Source organism: Schistocerca serialis, chromosome 2 (assembly GCF_023864345.2).
Source record: "Schistocerca serialis cubense isolate TAMUIC-IGC-003099 chromosome 2, iqSchSeri2.2, whole genome shotgun sequence".
NCBI lineage: Eukaryota > Metazoa > Arthropoda > Insecta > Orthoptera > Acrididae > Schistocerca > Schistocerca serialis.
Window position 1 is genome coordinate 627,101,438 of NC_064639.1, and position 13,199 is coordinate 627,114,636.

A 13,199-nucleotide genomic window follows, 5' to 3' on the forward strand; every position below is an offset into this window, starting at 1 on the left:
TGAGTTTCAATCAAACATCGGAAAAGGGTTACGCACTATCACAAGGCCAACGATAAATTTATACTGTCTATACATCCCTAGTACCAGCAGTTGTCGCCGATTCCTATTTTACCGAGGACCGATTGTTGGCGTTTGCTTTTTTTTTAACGAGTTCAGTTCTTGCTTGCAACTGTGTTTAATGTTGAGTGCTACCGTTTATTGTTTTTGCGCTGCGTGCTGTTGTGATAGTTTCTACTTATGGATAAAATCGTACCAAAAAAGAAGAGGAAAATCGATTTCGATTCGCCCACTAGCGTTACGGTAAGTTAAAAATATGTACGAACTTCTATAGTAGGCTAATTACGTAGCTATAGCAGTTTAATCTTAGCGCTGTGGTCGGTATTTGGAGACTGGTTGAACTTTGGGGTTTCAGTATTTCAGTATTTCACATGCCAACAAAGTGGTAAATATCGTGAGACATAACATTAAATCGAAATTAGTGCATAAAATTGGATTTTTCTGTGTCGCTCAAAAACAGCGTTGATCAATAAAAATGTCGCCCAAATGGCGATGGTTGCATTTCTTTCCAAAGTTTGCCCAATACTCTATCATTAGTAGCCGAAATGGCAAAATATCGCCTAGTATGGTCACCCGATGTTACTCAGTTATGAAAACCATTTCCGGTACGAAACGATAGTAAGGGATTTGTGGAGAGTGGATGGGATATGTGATGACAACACGTTCCATAGTTCGTTCGTTTCTAAAAAAATTTTTCAGCGGGCTGCTTGAATTCGTCCGAGCCGATAGCGCCTTTCAACCCTACCTCCTCCTTCCACCCAAAATCTATTTACGCTCTTGTAATACTGTAATAATTGAAGCTACCAGTTCCATGCGCAATTAAATCTTAAAATATGCTCGCGATCATGCATTATCAGAGGACTAAACAAGCACAATTACAGGAAAAGCATGTTACGTCAGGACTGAATCTTTTGTTGTGATGAATCTTTTATTTTAAAACATTGTAAAACAACCAGTTTTTCCTGGTTCTTCACCGACTTCATGTAGCGCTACGCGTTGAGCTAGCAATCCCTAAACCCGGGAAGCAAAGTGGTTTGAATGCCTTCGTCGGCAACCTCGAAAACTTTTCAGTTTGGGCAAATGCCGAGGTTGGTTTCTTACTATATGTTACAGACAATTCCTTCTGAACACTTGCCTTTACAAACGAATTCCAATTCCCTTAAAGATGCAGTCCCTCTGCTTAAATGAAAAGAGCTGCATCGAAGGCTAGTCGAACATTTCTTCGGAGACTCTCGGCAATAAAGTCTGTGTGACAAGTAATAATCCGTATGATCCATTTTTAGGCTCATGAATTTTTGATACAGAAAATGATCTTTCTGCATTGCAAGAAGTGACAGATGCATACTTCAATAAGGAAATTTGGGAAACTGTAAGGTTAATAATTCCAGATCATCTGCATTATCGCCACCAAAGATTAATCTACCTTCTCTATCGAACACAGATCTCTTTATTCAAAATGCCCTGACGGTAATAATCATGGTGTTTGAAAAAAAATAGCTCCCTTGCATTCCCGATCACTGGCTCTGCTCAGATACAGACTGAAAGAACAAGAGAGTGAAATAACCTTGGACAGCGAAGAGAGAATGGAGCATGACTGCTTCTCAGTGGTTTGCCAATATACAACACTTCTAAGTACCGATATTATATCTCTGCTTGGTGAAAACTTTGAGGTAAATTTCCAATATAATGGGTTATATTCTTTATGAAAATTTTCAGAATTAATGAAAAACATGAGTTTTTGTGAGCTTCCGTTTAACAAATTGGACCTCTTCCTCATCTCCTTTGACAAAATCGTCCTTGTACAGTGGCTCATTAAGTGACGGCATTCGACACCGTAGATGGCGATCCTTTCGTTGGATGGGATGTTAAGCTCAGTGGCCCGCTCACTGCTATTGGAAAGCAGCAGGCTGTGACCCAGGACAGGATTTCACCCTCTCTCTTTTCTCGTCATCACAATACAAGATATACTAATGAATGCCACTACACAGTACGCTCATCCAACACAGTCACCTAAGCTTGACACACACATTTAAAATTCTCGAAAACCGCGACAAATACTGTCATTGTGAGCTGTAGGAAGAATACATTTTCCGATAGGGTAGCTGAACCCATTCATCACCGTTTCGCAGCCAGCAGTGTCATATGACCTCTTTCTTTCTTTCTTAATAGAAAGAAATGGCCGAGATTGACGTGTGCCGACGAATCGAAGAAGGCGAAAAGTTAAGACCTATGGAGTCAAGGAGTAGACAGGATGTTTCCATAACAATTTGAGGTAGAGAACCTGGGGATGGAGCAGCCAGCTTAAGGAGATATGGAAGTAAACTTGTCTACCGCTTTGTCTAGCATTACTGTTTCCCAGCTTGTTTACAACTAACATGCGTACAAGTTTACATGTACTATGTTTATTTACATGTTTATTCTCAATTCCTTACAAAGGAAACAAGAAGATCGAGCCTGATTACTAGGATGTTCATGATGCAGGTTTTGTTTACTGTACCTGTCCATAAGGTGGCTCTGTTGTATAGTATTTACATTGTCCCATGTCAGAAAATGCTATGAATCAATGACAGACCCATTCATTACTCGGTGCTATTCACAGATGTACAATTGAGTACTATGGAGCAGTACCGTTACGGCTTTGCACATGTCATTGACATGAACCTGATGTATGGGGAAGCTCGTTACAACGCTCTCGCTGCTGAAGGGCTGTACAGGGAACGGTTTCCTAACAGGCATCATCCGTCACGACGAGTGTTTATTATTCTCGATCGACGAATGCGGGAGACTGGTTCATTGGAAAGAAGGAACGAGAGATCTAGCAACATGAGGACAACTCGCACACCAGATTTTGAAGTGGAACTACTGGAACGTGTTGCAGTGGACCCCACTATAACTACTCGTCATACTGCACGTGAAGTGGGTGCTGCACATACTAGCGTGTGGCGAGTACTCCACGAACAACAATTACACCCAGATCACCACAACGAGTCCATGAAATGCTTGTGACTGACTCTGCACCATGGGTTGCACTGTGTCAGTGGTAGCCCTAACAGTGGATTCATCGACCAGATTTCCTCCAAATCCTGCTGTACTGACGAAGCCTCAATTGATCCTGTAGATATTTCGAACAGTGGGATGAGAAAACCCTCACACTGTAGTAGAGAAACACCATCAAGTACGTTTTTCTGTGAGTATCTGGTCCGGTATTGTAGGCGACATGCTCAGTGAGCCATATTTTCTACCTGGCAGTCTGAATAACCAACTGTACTTGAGGTTTGTACAAAGAGTTTTACCTGAGTTGTTGGAGAACGTAACCTTGGCTGTTCGTAAGAGGATGTGGATACAACATGACGGTGCACCGCCCCACTTCAGTGTGGATGTCCGCAACCATCTCATTGGTGTATTTCCTGGCCACTGGATTGGAAGGGGAGGTCCTATTCCAGGGCCTAAGAATTCAGTTCTTTTGTCAGCCTGGAACCCATCACAGCAGAGGGCTCAAGAAGTCCCTATGGGGACATCTAAAGTCACTAGAGTAGAAGACCCCAGTGGATACGGAGGTGGAATAAGTTGCTAGAATTGTAGCAGCTTGTGATATGATTCGAAAAACACCAAGGATATTTGTCAAATGCGTAGGTATCTTGTTCGCCGATGTCATGTTTCCATTGAGACTGATGGGCATCAGTTTCAGCACATTTTGTAAGATACAGTACAAATAATATATTCATTGTGTCGACGACGGTATTTGGAATTAACTGTAACTAACGTAAATGAAAAAGTACACAGTAATGTGATTTTATTCCTATTAACTCCTTAAGCTGGTTTCTAGGACTCCAGGTTCCTTACCTCAATTTGTTCTGTGGAGCATCCTTTATGTCCCGTTAAATTTTTGCACGATCGTACGTAAACACCCTGTATAGTACCTTCTCGTCTTCATATTATCAAAAAGTTTTCACAGTTCCCGACGTTACCGAAATAAACACACAACGCTATCCTTTCCTAGTCATCAGTTTTCATTTGAGTGCCACTTCATGTAACAAGAGATGCGAAAAGGTTATTTACTGAACTCGTTAAGCGGTACTTACTTTAGGACGTCCTGGCGTTTTCGTGCTAGAGAACAGTCCACACAGAGGTCGTAATACCTGCAACAGAAAACAGTTTCGTTGACAGTCCACACAGAGGTCGTAATACCTGTAACAGAAAACAGATTTACTGAGAAAAAAATTTACACAATGAGTAGCCTAGTATTTCATTCAGGCATGAATTCCAATTCAAGTTGATTGACAATAAAGAATCTATGACTTCACGTGACATATAAATTTCATTTCCTTAAATATTATTTTTATATGTACTCATTCAGTAATAGGTACCTTTTCGGATGCTCAAGTAGATTATCAAAACGGTTTCAACACAAAACTGACGTGTCGACATTCTTCACGGTACATGTTAAGCGATTTTCGGTCAACAAAAGGTTCCATTACTATGACTGGCCACCGGTAAAGCCATTCCTCTTGCTATACGCCATAGGCTTTGTTCCTGATACGTCAGTGGATATTTAAACAAACAAGGTTGGTGCTACAAATGAACGCCGGGGTACCTGGTTGTTAAAATCTCAGCGACACCTTGCGACGGAATAGTATACCGTTTTCGTACTCACAGAAGCCTAAGTCATCAACAATTTGTTTGAAGAAGCTGGATATGACACATAAAAACTTATAAGGATATCTGGCCGTAGTCTATAAATCGATAGGAGTCATGTCCTATGTTTATGTTCACGAAAAACACCTCTATCTGTTGTGTTTCTGTTCAATTTTAAGGTAGTAGTGATATTACTGTGTGCGATATGTGAAGAGCTATAACGTCTTTTGACAGAATTTGTTAATAGTCGAAATCGAAGTAGACATTGAGCTTTGTCGCGTAATCGATACAGAGCTCCGTGTTACTTGTTCACTGTCTTGAGAGGACCTCTGATTGGCAGGCTCTGGGCAAGAGAGACAGACGGGAGTCGAAGCTGAGGCGTCGACGTGAGCGTAAGCAGAGCATTACTTCAGCCGCAAGGATTTTCTAAAGGAGTTCTGAGAGCCGGTGTTGCGGGACGTAGCGGTGTGACTGTTGTACGGCATGGTTGCCTGTGCCAGTGCTATCGTCCATAAAATCGGCTTGAGGACCGCTCCACCTTGGTAGAAAGCTCGTCCTCGCGGTAACGCTTTTTTAAATTACTCTGGGATTCGTCGCCGTACAGGGAGTATGTCTTTGCTCTCCGGAACGTGGCCTGGTATGATTTCATCTGAGTTAGTCTGATTTAACTGATATGTTTTGTTAGGGAATCATTTAGGTGTTGCAGTTACAAGTTTGCATACGTGATTTTAGTAGTGGTGTAATTCCTGTACATTTATAGTGCAACGAAGTAAGTTAATATCGTCTTATATTCTGACCGTTCATATCCTCATGTCTTCCGCACTTGTGCCTATTAACTTGCATCTGTTCGTGTGTCTCTAAGGCTTACTATCTCTGACCTCGGAACCATCGTACTTCATTGGGTCAAATATTTTAGGTTGAATTTTCGGAACAGTTATTGATCTTAAACAGTGAATTTCAGTGTCGCACCCACGTTCGATAAAGTCTGTAACCATTTGGATGGATAATCGGCTTTAATCTACCCATGGTTCTTGTGCGTTCTTCTATTAACTTTATCATGGATTTTATAATCGCTTCCCGTCCATGTTTGTCAACCTTCGTGTTGTGTGGTCACTAATGGTGTTGAAAATAGCTATTTCGTGGTCACAGACAGCATCACTCAATAGAACAAGGTATCCTATGCAGAAAGAATCCCAGTTTGTGTGGCGGGAACTCGAGTTAAATGAAGTTATTGAATTTCTTAAATTTTGTGAGAAAGCTCTGATGTCAAATTCTACGTCACTGTTTTGGGATAAGCCTCTATGGTTGTTTGGCAGCATATATCGAAAACCGAGTTACTCTCTCTTTTGTGAAGCTCAGTAGTTCGATATACACTCCCTCAGAAATCACGTGTGCCATTATTCCCGTTGAGTCTTGGTCGAGTATACAGGGTGTCCCAGCTATCTTGTCCACCTAAAATATCTCTGGAACAATAACAGCTATTGGAAAACGACTTTCACCGGTATCAATGTAGGGCTGGGGCCCATGAATGTACATATTTGGAAACATTCTAAAAAGAAACCATATGTGTTTTTTAACACAAACGTATGTTTTTTTAAATGGACCTCCTATATTTTTTCTTCAGCAATCCATAGCATGACAAAGCACATACACAATGGCGTTGATTGCATCGCAATATTCCCATTACATCCCGAGATACTGAGACGCGAAGTTGACGTTTGAAACACCCGACATGCGCTGCTAGCGCACGTCCTGAGGCTCAGGCGTGAACCCCATGTTGCCCGTAATCGCGATGGTCCGAAACGAATAATACGGTCTGCTGCCATCCTCTTGATAAGTATGGAGGTGTGATTTTTTCCGCATCTGATAAAAAGTTCACATAATCGAGGGCGATGTCAAAACAATCGTTTTATCGGAAGTTGAACAATAAGGTTGCTGATATTATCGGTGTGGAATTCAGAAGTAGATTGTTCGTCATGATAAATGTCTTTATATTGGTGAAAATTTAATTTAAAAATTTGCTATGGTACAGTTTTCATGTAATCGTAAAATTGTTTTAAATATCCACCTATCTTTCTCTTAAGATAATAATGGATGTATCTGAAATCTACACAGACGAGTGGGAAACGATTATGACAGTGTCTGAAGATTAATAAAATATGTGGATACTTTTCATTGTTGGCTGTATGATGTATTTTACTACTGACCCTCGGTGACTGCATGATGCCTCTGTGTGAAGATTGCTTTATGGAATTGTGATCACCTGACAGAAACCGAGAGTTACAGATTTATTTAGCAACAATTCTCGGTGCTTCTCAGATATCTTCTTTTCTATCTTAAACAGTATTACAGATTCACAGGAACAAAAATTCCTGTAACAAAACAGCGTGTTCGAAAACTGACTGCACAATCACAGTGACCATGAGAACTGTACAATCCATTTAGGTGTTAAAAACGTGAAATCAACGTATCAATTCTTAACTTAAAATCTATTCAGGATGAAAGATAGGTTAGCAATTCAACGTATTTTCACATAGTGGTTTGTAGAGCCAGAACAAAATAGTAATAAAACTGTGGCCGTCAGCACAAAAAATTGTCAGTTCATATTGTTGGCTCAATTTTAAAAAAATTGACGTGCATGGCCTCCGAGCGGTGAATACAACGACAGTATATAAGTCAATAAACAGATAACGGAAATTAATTATGCGGTCCGGTGTGGAGAAAAAGTTGACAGTATAACCAGAATACAAATAAAATATTAGAATTCTGAGAAACAATAAACATTATACGCTTCGAGTTTTATTAACGGACCCAGCCAATATTATTAAATGTTTAGAGAGAGAGAAAATCCAGCATCATTTTTTATGCGAGGGTAACGTGAAATAAAACTCGCCTCTGTATTTAATGTGATCTTTTATTCTTTAGCTCGACTGTAGAGTACGCCTGACATGAAACCGCCGATTATTCGCACGGGCTTTGTATTATCCCAGCAATTAAGTACCCAGTTACCCTGTGGCCGCCGTCTCCGTCTCATAAAGGCGATATGGTTACAGCAAAACGTTTTAATATTTCTCACAGGAGTGAATGTCACAGGATTAATAACAAACAATGCCTGTTTCAAATCAGGTATTTCAGCTGCCCTTTGTACCCGAATTAAAGATAATGCAATCTTTCAGAAAGTGAAATCAGCAATTATTACCGGATTAACGTGAAATGGCGATAAAACACCATGGAAACGTCCTGGTTAACTCTGACAAATTCTGCTTGGATCATGTCAGCATAAGTTATAAATGTTTCAGGCTGCAATGTAGTGACATTCTTCAATAGATTACAATTCCGTGTTCGTTGAGCTCTGGGATGCATGTTCATACCTACTTAGGGCTGTCCTCTTACCAACTCAGCTATCCGAATCCTCATCACTGTCTTACTCAAAGAACCTTGCGACCACTTTCCTGACTCTTTTACTGAGCAAAAAGTACGGCACCTCTTACATGTAATACCGAAACAGTGTGTTAGCTCAGGCGTATGTAATAAAACAATTATTAAGAGATTTGTGTCGGAAGGCAGATGCCCATATTTTAAGACTCACAGTTTTAATTTTCTCTCTTGATGTAGTTAACAGACGTAAAAATAGTATAAGTCTCTCCCACTATGCTCTTGTATGGTTCACCTGCATGACACAGGAATGATTTGGAGTACAGACGAACATTCATATGTTTTTTATCTCTTCTCTGAGTGATCTGATTTTAGGAATGCATCGCCCAAAGTAGTGGCGCGTTACCGCTATTGGGAACAAAGTTTCGCGCCTCTCTTCGTTACTCACTCAGAGATTTAAATTTTCTACATTTTAAGTGCCGTGCAGAAGTTTTTCTCCATGTTTATTGTAACGTGCCGATTCATTAAGAATAGCTGTTTCATGATGCATCCACTTCCGGATGGTCACCATTTTTGACTAATACTGAAAGGCATGTCCACATTAATGAATTTAATGCTTTGTTACTTACTGATTCGGTTACTGGCTCCGTCACCTTCTTTTCACGGATGTGATGCTCTCGGATACTTATTGCACGAATAAATCGAACCTTTTCAAGAATATAAGTGTTCTTTTTGTCAGCCACAAAGAAATGAACAGTTTTCGTAGTTTTAAGTTGTATGTTACGAAATATTACTCTCGACGGACTGACAAAATTTAGAGCCACTGACCTCAGAATTGTAGGTATATACAAAACGTGACTACTCTTCACATCTGTAGTAGCACTTCACTGTTTCTTCCAATAATTAAAACCCAAAATTCTCTCCAAGTGCGAGTAAGAACAGAGATCATATTGAAATCCAATGAACTTGATGATGTACGTCTCTGATAAAGATCTTACTTAAAACAAGTGATACATTATTAACGAAAATTCAAATAAATTAACATTGTTCGTGTTAAAACTTCAAAGTTATCCTAACGACATTAAAGGTTATCAGTGGAATACGACATTTGCATTTTTACATGAACTTTTCCATTTGCAAATGAAAATATCGAGGCCCATAGAGATCGGAGGATTCAAAATATAACATCATCCTATATAGTAGTACGGATTTGTTTATCGATGCGGCGCTGGACGATACTCAGGAATACCCATAGTTTACGAATAGTTTTTGCTCTCTCAGCTTACTGATAATCGTCTATATCACTTCTCAGGTGGTAAAAAATTTCATCCACAACCATCTTCGTACTCTGGCATTGAAATCGTTAACAGCTAGGGTAGATAACCTGGGGTACAACCACAGATAAAAGTAGTACAATCAACAGATGTTGATATGCAACGCGTCATCTAGGTCTTCTCAGTTTCACGTGAGCTCCCGAGGCCCACCGCACGGCGTCCATGGAGACGGGGTGCTCGCCGAAGCTTAAGTTAAGTTTTGGTGGTGACTTTGTATCTATGCACCGCATTTTTAAAATGTGTCTACGCCTATTCAGACTGTTTTAGTTTTATTTCTAGACCATGCCCTCGTAGACATATAATAGAATCAGGTTTATCTTCTGAAGAAGTCTCAATTACTTGGGCTGAAACCTAGGCAAAGGTTGCTTTCATTACCGAAATCGAGGCCGATAGTTTCTTATATATTAGATTATCACGATTGCTGACTGGGCTGCAATGATGAACGTAATACTATTTACAGATATTTGGCAAATCCTGAGCTACTAAAGAAGTGTTTACATGGGAAGGCCAAGAATGTGAATGAGTCCTTCAATAATGTTGGGTGGTGGAGTGTGCCTAAAAATGTATTTATTGGCCTTATAACTCTAAAGTTAGCAGTGTGTGATGCTGTAATAACGTTTAATGGTGGGAACAATGAAATATTTAATGTTCTGGAGAAGTTAGGGATAAGATTTGGACAGAACACAGCTAAAGGACTGCGGGAACTGGATGAGCTTCGTGTACGTAAAGCAGAGTTAGCTGCTCAGCAAATGACAAAAGAAGCAAGAAAGAAAAGGAGGCAAGTACTAGGCTGTTGTGACACTGAAGAAGACACAGAGTTTTGGCGAGGGAAATTTTAGTGCATAAAAGAAGACGCAGAAATGTAAGTCTGTATAAGAATTTGTAATAAAAAAAAAAGTTTTAAATCTCAATACCTCTGAACTACATTTTTTGCAATAAATGCCCCGTTTTTTAAAAAGTACCGATGATAGAGACATGAAATTTTCTGAGTTGTTTTGTTTTTATGTTCATTTATTTATAAAATTCGGTCAGAAATTGAGTATTTGAAAAAAAGATAACATGCCCCACAATAAAATTTTAGTAATAATTCTAGTTCAATGTATCTAGGTGCATTCAATAATTATGGAAAATTGTAAGTTAGTGTCTTCAAAAGTTTCCAAGATAATGGGTCACAAAACTCGACAATTTAACACTGGCGGCATAGGACACACAATGTCCTCTTAAATCATCGTTTATGCTTTATATTCTGTTTTATACTATCTTGTTGCAAATATTGAGTGTAACGTGAGAAGGACATATTTACGTATTTGGCGTAGTTACTACACACAGGGGAAATTTTAGAAGAAATTAATGGATTCACTATCTAGTTTGTCATTGAGAAATTTTTTTCTCCTTGTTTTCTGCGGCCCACAAAAATTTCCAGCTCCTTTGTTAAATTTGTTGTATGTGATTTCTGAAAGTAACGGAGCATCTTAAGATCTGCTATGTTTGTTGCCACGACTGAATTTCTAAATTGCTTATGTGTCTAACAACTTATGTCTTCAGCTGTCTAATATGGAAGGTCCTACCAGTATGTACTTTTTACTAGCTTAAACGAGTTTAATATGTGACTTTGTATATCCCTGAGTGAAAATTTATCCCAATTTTTTTGTTTAAGGTGTCAAGTTATTTCTGTTGTAGTTTGCTGTATGTGGAGAAGCTACCTTCAATTTATGTGATCTGAGTAGGTCTGCTATTTTTTGGGAACTGTTACCTGCATAACCTGTGATGGTCACACATTTAATTGCATTATTAGTTCCTTCTAGAGAGTCACAATCTTCTTCTTTCTCTTCTATTTATTTCTGTGGAAACTTGGTATAGGTAATGTAGCCCACTAAAATGGAACATCTCTTATCCAAACTATTTGGAAGCCATATTGTCTAATTTATTTAAACTGTAGTTTGATTTCACATAAACAATCATTATGAGCGACGGTGTGCATTTGTGTGGATTTCTGCACAATGACAGTGACACAACACCTGTAAACAGAAAGACAGAAAGCAACACTGACGCATAAAAATAAAAAGAAAATGAAACTTCCTGGCAGATTAAAACTGTGTGCCCGACCGATACTCGAACTCGGGACCTTTACCTTTCGCGGGCAAGTGCTCTACCATCTGAGCTACCGAAGCACGACTCACGCCCGGTACTCACAGCTTTACATTCTGGAAGTATCCCCCAGGCTATGGCTAAGCCATGTCTCCGCAGTATCCTTTCTTTCAGCAGTTCTAGTTCTGCAAGGTTCGCAGGAGAGCTTCTGTAAAGTTTGGAAGGTAGGAGACGAGATACTGGCAGACGTAAAGCTGTGAGTAGCGGGCGTGAGTCGTGCATCGGTAGTTCAGATTGTAGGGCACTTGCCCGCGAAAGGTAAAGGTCCCGAATTCGAGTCTCGGTCGGGCACAAAGTTTTAAATTGCCATGATGTTTCATTTCAGCGCACACTCCGCTGTAGAGTGAAAATCTCATTCTGGGAACAAGATAAATGTTTTATTTCTTCTGATTGTAGTAAAACCACTAAAAGACAACTGCATAGCAAAAGATGCAGAACAACACACATACAAACACCACATAAAATACCAACGTAAAAATCTGAAGGATGAAATATTGCCATACTGAGTCCAACTGAATCAAATATAGCTCACAAACAGAACAGAATGTAGCCCACTCGATCATAACAGCGACTGCCACTCTGTTATGACTCAGCATGAGGCACAAAGGAAACTCGCGAATACATTATTGCTTGGCAAATATTTGCTTGTAAAAGAATTGTAGCTTTTGATCCAGATTAGTTATATACGAGGAATTTTATGATTTTATGTAGCTCTTCACTAACGCAAACACCCGGCGTTGGCTATAAATGGAAGCATTTAAGATTGCTGAGAAGGAGAAAGCTATGTAGCCTGCATGATATTACATTGCAGTACACTGTCAAAGAAAATCCGATGACACGATACGCGTATCATTCATTTCAAAGTTACTCACACAATTCGACTAATTTAAACAAACGTGCTATCCAAACGATTCCGCTGATCAGATTAAAATATGTACACTACTGGCCATTAAAATTGCTACACCAAGAAGAAATGCAGATGATGAACGGGTATTCATTGGACAAATATATTACAATAGAACCGGCATGTGATTACATTTTCACCCAATTTGGGTGCATAGATCCTGAGAAATCAGTACTCAGAACAATCAGTCGTGGCCGTAATAACAGCCTTGATACGCCTGGGCATTGAGTCAAACAGAGCTTGGATGGCGTGTACAGCTTCAACACGATACCACAGTTCATCAAGAGCAGTGACAGGAGGATTGTTACGAGCCAGTTGCTCGGCCACCAGTGACCAGACGTTTTCAATTGGTGAGAGATTTGGAGAATGTGCTGGCCAGGGCAGCAGTCGAGCATTTTCTGTATCCAGAAAGGCCCTTACAGGACCTGCAACATGCGGTCGTACATTATCCTGCTGAAATGTAGGGTTTCGCAGGGATCGAATGAAGGGTAGAGCCACGGGTCGTAACACATCTGAAATGTAACGTCCACTGTTCAAAGTGCCGTCAATGCGAACAAGAGGTGACCGAGACGTGTAACCAATGGCACCCCATACCATCATGCCGGGTGATCCGCCAGTATGGCGATGACGAATACACGCTTCCAATGTGCGTTCACCGCGATGTCGCTAAACACGGTTGCGACCATCATGAAGCTATAAACAGAACCTGGATTCATCCGAAAAAATGACTTTTTGCCATTCGTGGA

At 40.0% G+C, this 13,199-nt stretch overlaps 1 long non-coding RNA gene across 1 annotated transcript in view; it reads right to left on the minus strand.

Moving 5' to 3' along the window:
* LOC126455647 (uncharacterized) overlaps nucleotides 1-13,199 on the minus strand; it is a 249,587-nt gene that overhangs the window by 90,874 nt on the left and 145,514 nt on the right. The window contains exon 2 of the long non-coding RNA XR_007585346.1: nucleotides 4,140-4,196. This is a non-coding gene — a long non-coding RNA (uncharacterized LOC126455647). The remainder of the gene's footprint in view (nucleotides 1-4,139; nucleotides 4,197-13,199) is intronic.